The sequence below is a fragment of the Artemia franciscana genome, chromosome 15, assembly GCF_032884065.1.
Source record: "Artemia franciscana chromosome 15, ASM3288406v1, whole genome shotgun sequence".
In the NCBI taxonomy this organism is placed as follows: Eukaryota; Metazoa; Arthropoda; class Branchiopoda; order Anostraca; family Artemiidae; genus Artemia; species Artemia franciscana.
Genome location: NC_088877.1, coordinates 44,030,184 through 44,043,916, shown reverse-complemented (window position 1 = coordinate 44,043,916; position 13,733 = coordinate 44,030,184). Strand labels below are relative to the sequence as shown.

Genomic DNA, 13,733 nt, shown 5'->3' with positions numbered 1-13,733 from the left:
AAATAACGCAAATTTTCTCAGGCTCGTAACTTTTGATGGGTAAGACTAAACTTGATGAAACTTATATATTTAAAACCAGCATTAAAATGCGATTCTTTTGATGTAGCTATTGGTATCAAAATTCCATTTCTTAGAGTTTTGGTTACTATTGAGCCGGGTCGCTCCTTACTACAGTTCGTTACCACGAACTGTTTGAAACACAAGCACGCATCCGAAATCGACAAAAAAATAAAATAAAAATAAATAAAAATCCACATTTTTGCACATAGGAGCTTGAAACCTCTGCAGTGGGGTTCTCTGAAATGTTGAAGCTTTTGGAGAGATTTTCATTAAAAATACTTATGTTTTGGGAGTGTTTCCAAAAATTATGCAAATTTTCTCAGTCTCAAAACTTTTGATGGCTACCATTAAATTTGATGAGTTTCATGCATCGAAATTTGATTGTTTCGTAAGCGTTTGGGTACTACTGAGCCGCATCGCTTCTTACTTACAGTTTGTTACCACGAGCTATTTAATAATTTGCCCATTGCTTACATATACTACTTGTCATTGGAAATCCTAGGAAATTTTTCATTTTTCAGGGGAGTTTCCCGCAAGGACTTTGGGGGAATTTTCTTTGTGTAAAAAAACCCAGAATTCTTCTGTAAATTCTTTTTATTTGTCTTTCTTGCTTGTCTTTCTTACTTGTCTTGCTTGCTGTCTTTCTTGCTTGTCTTATTTGTCTTTCTTGCTTTGAATACACGATTTTACAAATGGGAAAATTTTCCGGTGGAATTGTCCCCGATGAAATTGTTTGCAAGATTTTCCCGCAGAACATCTTGGCTTATGTCCACAAAGAAAAAAAACAGAATTTTTAAAGCAATAAATACATCAAAAGAGTCTTATTATACTGATTTAACTTTAAAAAAAAGTTTTTTTTTTAAATGAAAGTAAGGAGCGAAATTAAAACCTAAAACGAACAAAAATTACTCCGTACATGAAAGAGGCTGTTCCTTCCTCAACACCCTGCTCTTTAAGCTAAAGTTTGACTTTTTCTCTCAACTCTACTTTTTTAAACAGTAAAAAAAAACTTTAGCGTAAAGAGATAAAAGAAAAGAAAATAGGAAAAAAGAAAATTCCGTTTTTTACAGTTTCGGTTACTATTGAGCCGGGTCGGGTCGCTCCTTATTTCAGTTTGTTACCACGAACTGTTTGATTCCAACTATAAAAGATTCACTAAGTTCAGTGCTACCCATCAAATGTTGCAAGCCTGATTAATATTGCCTGATTTTCAAAAAAAGGAGCGAACACCACCAAAAGTCAAGGAATCTTAATAAATATCACAACATTCCGATTCAGCATATCGGAGAAGAATATTGTAAAAGTTTCAAGCTCCTATATACAAAAATATGGAATTTTGAATGTTCCGCCGGAAGAAGGTCATGGATACGTTTTTTTTTTATTTAGCAATTCTTAGCAAAAATTTTATTTAAAATTGCCAAAATTTCTGCAAATTTAAAACCATATTTAGCAATTGTAATACTTATTTTTTCCCTATTCTTTCGGGATTTGGGAGCTAAACTGAATGAAATATTTTTCAGGGGGATAGCAAAGGACGTTTTTTGAGGACCTTACAATAATTCTTAAGAAACTTAATTTTGGTTTACTTTAAAAAGTAAAACTTTACAATTGGTTTAGGCCATATTCATTTTGTTACGCTTTAACGAGTTGGAAAAACATTTGTTTTTGTTTTTTGGCTGTGTTGTGGATCTTTTTTTTTTTTGGGGGGGGGGGGTCAAAAATCCTTGCCCATACCTCTAGATTCGGTCTTGGGTGCAATAGGTTCTTGCCTAATGACTGGATTTATGAAGAATCAACTCTGGTGATGGGGAAATAGCTTCCCATGTTGATTTGAATCTAAAAGGATTAAACAAAAAAAATTTTTTAAGTGAAAGTAAGGAGCGACATTAAAACTTAAAACGAACAGAAATTACCTCGTATATGAAAGGGGCTGCTTCCTCATCAACGCCCTGCTCTTAACGCTAAAGTTTGACTCTTTCTCTCAACTCTTCTTTTTAAAACAGTAATTAGTCAATCTTAGAATTAGGAAAAAATTAAAACTTTAGCAAAAAGAGGAAGGTTTCGAGGAGGGAGGAGCCCCCTCATTCGTAATATTTTCTGTTGATTTTAAGTTTTGATGTTGTTCCTTACTTTAAGTAGAAAAAACATGTTTTTGTTTAATTTCTAATCGTTTTTCTATTTAATGGTTCTTTGGCCTTTCAACTATGCTGAACAAAATGACTATCTAAAAAATGCCATTGAATGAGTCTGGGAAACAGATGGCACGGATGGGGGTACGCTCCAATCCTTTTGGTTACTTAAAAAAGCATTGGAACAGTTATTGTCCTTTTGAATAAGCTCTCTCCTGATAGTCTAGGACCAAGGGATCTATAATGCCACCACTGAAAAACCAATAAGCATACATTCGTGATTTTTCTTGATGCAAAATTCCACATTCTTGCAGATAGGAGCTTTAAACCTCCATAGTAGCGTTCTCCGATATGCGCAATCTGATGGCGCGATTTTTATTGTGGTTCCTTGATTATTTAGAGGGTGTATCTTCCGAATTTCGAAAATTAGGCGCCATTTCTTAGGCTCTTTGCTTATGATGGGTAACATTAAACTTGATGAATTTTGTATAATTTCCAAAAGCATCGTAATTCGATTCTTTTGATTTATCGATTTTTTACGAAACTCTGTGTTCTTAGGATTTTGGTTACGATTATGCCAATTCACTCGTTAATTGTTTTTTACCACGAACTGTCTATTAAACAAGCATTTGATTTAGCCAATTGAAGAGGTGAAGGTCTCAAAGTAATTTCGAAGTAAATTTTCTAAAAATTTCAGCTTTCAGTTTTCTAGAATGTTTCTAGAATTTCTAGAACTTTCTAGAATTTCCCCCATGAAACATTTCCTTCTCTATTCCTTCATGGAAAGATTCTAAGACATTACTCCCCGATCTCCTCCACCCGAAAAAGTCCCCGATAACGTTTGTACCATTTCTAACGACCAATACTGTATGTAAACAATGGACAAAGTTCATAACTTGCAGCCTTTTCCCCAGGGAAAGGAGGGATGGGGTTCAGTCATCCTCAAGGACATAGTTGTTAAAATTTTTTGAATATGCTGAACAAAATGGCTACCTCAAAATTTGGAGCAGGTGACGAGAGGAAAAATGAGCGTGGGATGGGGGCTAGCTGCCCTCTAATATTATTGGTCACTTAAAAACGAAACTAGAACTTTCGATTTGCAATCAAATGATCCCTCTCAGGAACTTTTATGATCAGTGGCTCAATATGATCACCCCTGAAAGAAAAACACAAGCACGCATCCGAAATCGTTCTTCCGACAAAAAATAGAATAAAAAAAATAAAAATCCACATTTTTGTACATAGGAGCTTGAAACCTCTGCAGTGGGGTTTTCTGGAATATTGAAGCTTTTGGGGGGATTCTTATTAATAATACTTGATGTTTTGAGAGTGTTTCCAAAAATTATGCAAATTTTCTCAGTCTCAAAACTTTTGATGGCTACCATTAAATATGATGAGTTTCATGGATCAAAATTTGATTGTTTTGATGCACATATTGTTATCACGACTCTGTTTCTTAAGGGTTTGGGTACTACTAAGCCGCATCGCTTCTTACTTACAGTTTGTTACAACGAGCTATTTAATAATTTGCCCATTGCTTACATATACTACTTGTCATTGGAAATCATAGTTTCATTTTTCAGGGTAGTTTCCTGCAAGGAGGGGGGGGATTTTGGTGGGAGTTTTCTTTGTGAAAAAAACATAATTCTTCTGTGAATTCTTTTTATTTGTTTTTCTTGCTTTTTGAATGCACTATTTTACATATGGGAAAAATTTCCGGTGGAATTGTCCAGGATAAAATGATTTTCCCGCAGAACATCGTGGCTTATGTCCACAAAGAAAAAAAACAGAATTTTTAAAGGAATACATACATCAAAAGAGTCAGCTTATTATACTCATTTAATTTAAAAAAAAAACAAGTTTTTTTTAAACTGAAAGTAAGGAGCGAAATCAAAACCTAAAACGTATATGAAAGAGGCCGTTCCTTCCTCAACACCCTGCTCTTTACGATAACGTTTGATTTTTTCTCTCAACTCTACTTTTTAATACAATAAAAAACTTTACCGTAAAGAGATAAAAGAAAAGAAAATAGGAAAAAAGAAAATTCCGTTTTTTACAGTTTCGGTTACTATTGAGCCGGGTCGCTCCTTATTTCAGTTCGCTACCACGAACTGTTTGATTCCAACTATAAAAGATTCACCAAGTTCAGGGCTATGTTACAAGCCTGATTAATATTGCCTGATTTTCAAAAAAGGGAGCAAACACCACCAAAAGTCAAGGAATCTTAATAAATATCACAACATCCAAATCAGCATATTGGAGAAGCATATTGTAAAAGTTTCATGCTCCTATATACAAAAATATGGAATTTTTAATGTTCCGCCAGAAGAAAGGTGACGGATACGTTTTTTTTTGTAATTTTTAGCAAAATTTTTATTTAAAATTGCCAAATTTTTAGCAATTTTAAAACCATTTTTGGCAAATGTAATACTTATTTTTTCTCTATTCTTTCGGGATTTGGGAGCTTAATTGAATGAAATATTTTTCAGGGGGATAGCAAAGGAAGTTTTTTATGACCTTACAATAATTTTTAAGAAATGCATCAAAAATTGGTTTAGGCTATATTCATTTTGTTACGCTTACGAGTCGGAAAAACATTTGTTTTTGTTTTTTGGGTGTGTAGTGGATGTGTTTGGGAAAGGGGGTCAAGACCCCTTGCCCCTACCTTTGGATTCGGTCTTGGGTGCAATAGGTTCTTGCCTAATGACTGGATTAATGAAGAATCAGCTCTGGTTATGGGGAAATAGCTTCCAAACTTGATTTGAATCTAAAAGGATGTATTCTAGGATTGATACGTAATACGGTATACGGATCATAATTTGTCACATTTAAAGCGGATTGAATGATTCTAAATTATTTGAATGCTATTTCTGGGCGAAATACAGTATTTTGAAACCCCATAGCAAAAAGAAAAAAAAATGTTGTTTTTAGCATATCTAATGATGAATCTGGCATAATATTTTATGGATGTTTAGGGATAAGGATATTTACACTAGATATTTATTCTGTCGCAGCTGGATTTATAAGTGATTTCTGGGTGAGCGGCTGTTTCTTGTGCTGATGAATATGTGCTGATGTGTGCTGATGTGCTGATATTACTTTTGTTTTATTTTATATAGCCGAATTAAATTATTTGGAGCTAATTTATTGTTTCTATTTTAAAAACTTTTCATTAATGAGAAAATGGCTTCTACAGGGACCATATTAACCCCTTATGATACTATGGGTTCATACAGTAACCTTATTCAACCCTTTCGAATTTTTCTATTTTTTATTCATATTAAACAGAATATCAATAATAAGTCCAATATCTTTCCTTGGCCTATACCCCATGGCTATAAATGGGCCATAAGGGTGAAGGGGTACATTGTAAGGAAATTGATTATGAATTTATAATATTCAAAATAAAGTATGCAATAAGGGATCTAATTATGCTGCTTTTATTAGCATGTCTCCTTAATGATACGGAGTTAGCCACTAAAATTTACCAAGTAATATTTTATTCTTTCAGTGAAAATACCAAAAAAGAAATTTTCCAGGAAAAATAATACACAACGAATTTTTCGAGATATTGGAGGAGCAAATACCCTTCTTCTTTTGATGTCAACGGACCAGGTATCAGACCAATACCTGTAAATTGAGTAAATATATACTTTCTTAAGTTGTTACAAGTCATTTTTGATATTTTGGATAACCGTTTTCGTAAAGGTGTAGAATAGGGTTATTGAGAGCAAAACATTTCAAGAAAACAATTCTTATCTCTTAATATGCAGAATAATTGTAGCGAATACATTTTGACTGAAGCTCAACTTTGCTTTAACCCCTCCCCCCTTATATGTAAGTATACTAACTAAATTACATATTTTTCCTGCATTCTGTCCCATCGTCTTTCTAGTTTAGTTTTAATCTCCATACCCGTAAATTGAACTAACTGTGATGAAACAAGGACCGGAAAAACAAGAGACACGTATATGCAGTGTGCACGAGGAATATATTATTTTGGCTATATATTTGCACATTGGGAAAAGGGGGTGGATTTGGGGTGAAGTACTAAAGCAGTCAAATTGTGTTAGCGGAACTGAATTCAAAACAGATATTCTGCATATTATGAAGTATTTTTTTTTCTAAACTTGATCTCCTCTCAATAGCTCAAATAAAAAAATAATAAACTTTTTAACTGAAAGTAGGGAGCAACATTAAAACTTAAAACGAAAATACGATATTCTGAATATGAAGGGGCGTTTTCCCTTCCTCATCACCTCACTCTTGAAGAACATTTTTGTGCTTTTAAAATAGCTTCTTAATGTTATAATTAAACCACCTTTATATCTGAGGAGTCAATCTTAGAATTAGGAAAAAATTCAAACTTTAGCAAAAAGAGGAAGGTTTTGAGGAGGGAGGAGCCCCCTCATTCATAATATTTTCTGTTGATTTTAATTTTTGATGTTGTTCCTTACTTTAAGTAGAAAAAAACATGTTTTTGTTTAATTTCTAATCGTTTTTTTAATTTCTAATCTCAAAAATGCCATTGAATGAGTGTGGGAAAGAGATGGACGGATGGGGGTACGCTCCAATCCTTTTGGTCACTTAAAAAAGCATTAGAACAGCTATCGTCCTTGTGAATAATCCCTCTCCTGATAGTCTAGGACCAAGGGATCTATAATGCCACCACTGAAAAACCAATAAGCATACATTCGTGATCTTTCTTCATCCAAAATTCCACATTTTTGCAGATAAGAGCTTTAAACCTCCATAGTAGCGTTCTCCAATATGCGGAATCTGATGGGGTGATTTTTATTGTGGTTCCTTGATTATTTAGAGGGCGCATCTTCCGCATTTCGAAAATTAGGCGACATTTCTCAGGCTCTTTGCTTCTGATGGGTAACATTAAACTTGATGAATTTTGTATAATTTCCAAAAGCATCGTAATTCGATTCTTTTGATTTATCGATTGTTAGCGAAACTCTGTTTCTTAGAATTTTGGTTACGATTATGCCAATTCACTCGTTAATTGTTTGTTACCACGAACTGTCTGTTAAACAAGCGTTTCATTTAGCCTATTGAAGAGGTGAAGGTCTCAAAGTAATTTCGAAGCAAAGTTTCTAGAAATTTTACAAAAGGTTCCTATTCTAACCCTTTTTTTCAGGTCTAAAGAAATTGGGACAAACAGTTAAAGTTTATTGTACAGAGCGAGGTACTGGGGATGGGACAACTCCTTCATGCAAAATATAATTTCTTATCGTTTTGAGTTTTAATGTAACTCTTTATTTTCAGCTGAATTTTTTCCAATATTTAATTTCTGATCGATTTCCAATTTTTGCGTCAAATATGACTCATCCTTCATGGAAAACCCCCCTTCAGGGCCAAATCCTGTATTAAAAGTTCCTCTCCACAAAATACATCCCCCTCTGTAAAATTCCTTCTTGACAATTCCATACTCACCAAAAATCCCCCTCCCCTCTGCAACATTCCTTGCAGAAAATTCAACCTCAAAAGTTCTCATTAGCACAGCTTTATTTGAAAAATCCATCAAGTTCTAATCGTTTTTCCGATCATTCTGGAAATCCCTCCTCAATGGAAATTTATTTCCCAGAAATCCAAGTAGGTTGAACTTTCCTCTGGAAAATTCCTGTGGAACATCTCTACATACACTATTGAGAAGGCAAAGAGAAAATAAGACAAATAAATTAATTTCTTATAAATGTTTGTTTCATATCCTTCCAGTGTAAAACTTTACCTGGAAAGTTCCCCCTTCGGAAATTTGCCTGCACACAAAAATTATCCCGTCAGAATTTTACTCCCTCAAAATTTTAATCGGCTGATTTTGGAAAAAGGGATGGGGAAAGAGTGCAATATGTACAGCTTCAGTATTATCAAAACCTTTGTCTTAATACCCTTAGCCTTAGTAGCAATAGTACCACTAGTAGTTACACTTCTAGCAGCAGTAGCAGTAGCATTAATAGTAGTAGTCTAGGCCTTAGTAGTAGTACTACCAGTTATAATAATATTAGCAGTAGTGGTAGTTGTGGGAGTATAAGCTGAAGTACTTTGATGCAAATATTGTCTTTTGGTGAGTTCAACAGCCCCAATAGCTTGCTTTGTAAGTTGTAATTTTACACAAAAACTGTTACTAAAATACTGCTGAAATGACCTTTTGACAACCTGTAAACGGATGACGTATTGTGATTCACTTTTACTTCCCCCCTGAAAATTCTCTGAAAAATCTGAAATACGATTATTTTTTTTTCTATAAAAAAATTGTCATTTGTCATATGCAAATGCTAAAGGATAAAAGTATACCTCCATTTCTTGGACTGTCTGAGGCTGAGGTGTCTGAGTCAGCAGTGCATAGTCTGTTGATAAGCTTTGTAGAACGGCTGATGCCACGGATCGTGAAGGAAATAAGCTGATTGGTGAGGCAACTGATTTAAATGATTGACAATGGTACGTTCAGCGTGACCTGCAATAAGCATATAAAAGATTATTTTTTTTACTTTCGGGATATTGGGGAGAATTTGTGAATATACAGCATCTTACAAACCCAGGCTGCCTCCAGAAATATATATATATATATATATGTATATATATATATATATATATATATATATATATATATATTACATCATTCATTTCCTCAAGTGAAAGCATGTTTCATTTGATTCTTGAAGTGAAACATAATATGTTTCCTTCTTGCTATAGGAGGAAACATAAAACGAATGATGTAATTCTTTAAGTTTAATCCAAGATACTAATAAAATTGTAGAGCCTGAATAACATAGAAAAAATGATAGTGTTAATCAAGATGATTGCATTATTACAAATCGACCCACTGATTAGGCTATAGCCATAGATTATTTTCTATGAATTACCTATCAAACAAAAAATTTCTCTTGTGTCAAGCGGTCTTCTTTTCATTTCAAATGTCATTATTTATTCATTTTTTGATTTTCCTTAAATTAAACTTAATTTGAATATTTAGGAAATTCAATTCAATAACAAAATATACACATTATCACAAAATGCATTCAGCAAGTCATTCATAGAAAAAAAAAATCTAAAAAAGGATCAAAACCTGTGTAAAGCCACAGAGAGGAATGAAAATAAGAAACATATCAGAAACATTGACAAAATATAACAAATAGAAAAACTGAAACAAAACAAAAGAGTAGAGAGCCACTTTTACTCAGATGACTGAATACATTTTTTGCAGTTATGCCCAAACTAGGCTAGCCTGGAGCGTTGGATTTCATCTGTGTTTTCAGCATGATTTGTATGGTAGTCCATCAGAATGGCACACATGCGTAATATATTCTGGCTTGAGCATTAGGGAAAAACCAAACATTATCGATGTTTGGAGGTGTTCTTACACATATAGCTATTTCTTAGTGCCTTCACACTAGAGAGTCTTCGTGTTGGAAAACTTAAAATTGTTGCTGGACGAACACCTCAATCGTTCATGTATACAACGTTTATGTTTACGTCACATTCGTTTATGTTAGAATGCACAATCTAAATTTGTGTACATTAAAGCTTGAAACCTCTACAGTAGGATTCTCTGGTTTGCATTATCTGATGGTGTCATTTTAATTAAGATAACTTGATGTTTTGGGGATGTTTTGCCCATTAAGAAAATTGATCAAATTTTCTCAGGCTCATAGCCTTTGATGGGTAACATTAAATTTGATGAATTTTCCACATTTAGAATAAGCGTGAAAATTCAGTTCAGAAATTTCGAAACTCTGTTTCCTAGAGTTTCGGTTACTATTGGGAAACACTGTTCCTTACTTACAGTTCGTTACCACGAACCGTTTGAAAAGAGCGACATGTCGTCTCATTTTAAGACACAAGTCAGCACAACCCTGCTGTCAAGTAAAGAGTTAGCTATGGAAGGTGACGAGCACCCCACACTTTAAAACTAAAAACTTATTTATACTGAAAATATTACTCTCGCATTCACAGTGCTCTAATTTGACGCAAAATATTTTCAAAAATATATTTTCGTGACTTGAAAAAAATATATTTTCAAGATATATTTAAAAAAAATATATTTTCGTGACTTGAATGAAAATAATGTCACTACTTTAGAAGTGAGAGTAATGACCCTTTGGACATTTCCACAATCTTGGAAAGAAGGAACCGATTTGAAGTTGCGTATTGTATGTTTGAGGGTTGTCCCCTCCTCAACGCCTCGCTCTTTAGGCTAAAGTTTTTTATTATTGTTTTAAAAAGTAGAACTGTGACAAAGGGTAAAAATTTAGCCTAAAGAGTGGGAAGCTGAGGAGGGGACAGCCTCTTTCACATACGGAATAATTTCTGTTCGTCTTAAGTTTTAATGTCGCTCCTTACTGGCAGTTAAAAAAAAGCTTGTTTTTTATTCACTTTATAGACGTTTTTAAATTAATGCATGTTTGATTTCAGCTCACCGCACATGAATAATTAAAACAAAATTATAAGTAGAATTTATGACACTAGAACTTTTAATTTCCGTTAAAATGAGCCCTCTTGGGACATTTTAGGACCAGTGGGTCGATATGATTGCCTCTCGGAAAAAAGCAAAAAAACAAACAAACACGCATCCTTGATGTCTTCTGGCAAAAAATAAAAAATTCTACATTTTCGTAGATAAAAGCTTGAAACTTCTACAGTAGAGTTCTCTGATACGCTGAATCTGATGGTGTAATTTCAGTGAAGATTCTATGACTTTTAGGGGATGTTTTCCCCTGTTTTCTAAAATTGAGCAAATTTTCTCAGGCTCGTAACGTTTGATAATTAAGACTAAACGTGATTAAACTTATATATTTAAAATCATCATAAATATATGATTATTTTAATGTAGCTATTGGTATCAAAATTTTGTTTTTTACAGTTTCGGTTACTATTGAACCGGGTAATTCCTTACCACAGTTCATTACCACGATTTGTTTGAAAACGAAATTTTCATATCAATTTTTTGGCTAAATGGCTTTCTCTTAGTTTTGATCGGACTATTTTGAGAAAAAACGGGTTGGGGAGGAGGCCTAGTTGCCCTAAAAATTTTTGGTTGCTTAAAGGCAACTGAGACTTTTAATTTTTTATGAATTTTATTATTAGTAAAAATATACATACCTTACGACTTAACTTACGTAACGAACTTATATATTTGCATATTTCTATTACGTATATTAGAGGGTTTGTCCCCTTTTTAATACCTCACTCTTTACACTAAAGCTTAAATTTGTCCCTATTCTTTAAGAATGACCCCAGAATCACAAAGGCCGTAGATTAAACAATTGAAATTACTAAAAGTGCTTTAGCATAAAGAGCGAGGTATAAAGAAGGAGATAGGCCCCTCATATGCGTAATAATGTCTGTTCGTTTTTAGTTTCAATACTGCTAATTACTTTCAGCTGAAAAAACTTTTTCTTATTTATTTTCTTATGTTTTTTTAATAGTGCTAGAAAATCCTATTCTCGTCCCCCAAGATATATTACGCCAAGTAAAGATCCTTCCATGTAGCTCCCTCCCCTCAACTGCTCCCCAACCGAGACAAAAACCTGTAAAAACGTCTGTGCACTTCCTTGATCAATACTGTTGGTTAACGCTGGTCAAAGTTTGTAACTTGCAGCCCCTCCCCATGGGACAGTGGGGAGTAAGATGTCCACAAAGAAATAGTTATTATTTATTTTGATTATAATGAACAAAATGGCTAACTCAAAATTTTGATTCATTGACTTTAGGAAAAAATGAGACGTAAATAGCGACGAAAACCACAATGCCTTTCCATCACAAACGTCAAAAACAAGAAGAACAATAGGGAATTTCTCAAGACAGTGGGAAACAAATTAGAATGAATATTTCGATCCTATGTCCAAAGGCCGTCCTCGGCAATACAAAAATATATTAGAAGAAACAACTTACAACAGGATAAAATAAATAAAAATGAAATATTTTTTTTTCAAAAGAGTCCCAGCATCCTTGCCTCAGCGAATCCAAACAGTTCGTGGTAACGAACTATATAAGTAAAGAACGACCCGGCTCAATAGTAACCAAAACTCTAAAAACGGAATTTTAATACCAAGAGCTACATGAAAAGAATCGCAATTTAATCTTGATTTTAAATATATAAGTTTCATTAAGTTTAGTCTTACCCATAACAAGTTACGAACCTGAGAAAATTTGCCTTATCTTAGAAAATAGGGGAAAACAGAAAATAGGGGAAAGCCAGGGATTTTTTGGTTGGGGGGAGAGTTGGTGAGAAGAGGGAGATATATTGGGGGAACTTTTCCATGGGGGAATTTGTCATGGGAGAAGAAAATTTCCATGAAGAGAGAGCAGAATTTTCTAGCATTATTTAAAAAACAATGAAAAAAAATATGAAGAAGTTTTTTCAACTGAAAGTAAGGAGCAGCATTAAAACTTAAAACGAACATAAATTATTACACATTTGAGTAGTTCACCTCCTCCTATTACCTCGCTCTTTATGCTAAAGTACTTTTAGTAATTTTCAACTATTTATCCTTTGTGATTCAGCGCTCATTCTTAAGGAATTGGGACAAAATTTAAGTTTTAGTGCAAAGAACAAGGTACTGACGAGGGGGTAAACCCCGTCATATACGTAATAAAAACATCCAAATACAGAAGTTCTTTGCGTAAATTCTTTAAGACTGGTAACGAAGAAAGGAGAGAAGAAGGAAGAAAATACTTGAGGAAAAGTTAAGGAAATAAGTTAAGGAAAACAATTGAACCAGGGAACCTGGACACATGAATGCGTAGACCCCTCCCACAATAATGTACAATCCTGTTTATTCACAATCCTGGGGGGGGGGGGGGGTTGAAGCCAATTATCCCAAATCGAGTGGAAATGACAGTGCAAAATGAAAAACGAGCCTAATAGTACCCCAAAGGTAAATATATATGAAAGAAAACTCGCCAGTTTCCTTGGATGCTTGAATTATGCATGCTTATTTTAGTTTTGACAAGCTTTTTGAAGAAACTAAATTTCAGCTAGAGGAGGGGAAACTTGGTTCGGGGGTAACGGAGTTTAAAGGGGTTAGCAGCTCCCTTCCCTGCCCCAAACCCCTCTCGACGTATTGGAAAATAGTATTGAATTGAGGAGCTAATGATATGTTTCCTGTTTCTCTCCCATACTTCTGACTTGCTTTTGATCTGAACCCTAAAATAAAAATTTATAACTTACTACATAAAAGAAATATGTTTCACTTAATGTTTGCTTCACAAGCACTTGAATCAGACTAGTAATAAAATCGACAACAAAGAAAAAAATCTTCTCCATTCAAACCCGTATGACATCTCTACTTGGCTATTCAACTCTTGCTTTATTCTTGAAACTGCACTTTTTTTCTGTTTTCGCAAGACGCCGTCATTGAATTTTACATTCTTCGATTTTGCCAATTAGTTATATTTAAATTTACACGCTTTTTATACTATATGAATATCGATGTTTTCTAATCATTGCAGTACTTCTGTGGTGGATTGGAGGAGTTAATATTTGGCAAGAGCCAAGAACGAGTTTTACGAAAGAATTTCCTTTCTAAAGGATTAGAA

General features: G+C 33.9%; 1 long non-coding RNA gene across 2 annotated transcripts in view; it reads right to left on the bottom strand.

Moving 5' to 3' along the window:
- The window catches only part of LOC136036518 (uncharacterized), a 40,613-nt gene extending 27,181 nt beyond the window's left edge, over positions 1 to 13,432 (bottom strand). Inside the window, exons 1-2 of one of the 2 annotated variants that reach the window (XR_010619741.1) lie at positions 13,366 to 13,423; positions 8,490 to 8,649 (exon numbers count right to left, since the gene is read on the bottom strand). This is a non-coding gene — a long non-coding RNA (uncharacterized LOC136036518). Of the gene's footprint in view, positions 1 to 8,489; positions 8,650 to 13,365 lie in introns of both variants that reach the window. The other variant, XR_010619742.1, reaches the window with a different exon arrangement.
- Positions 13,433 to 13,733: the final 301 nt, after the last annotated feature.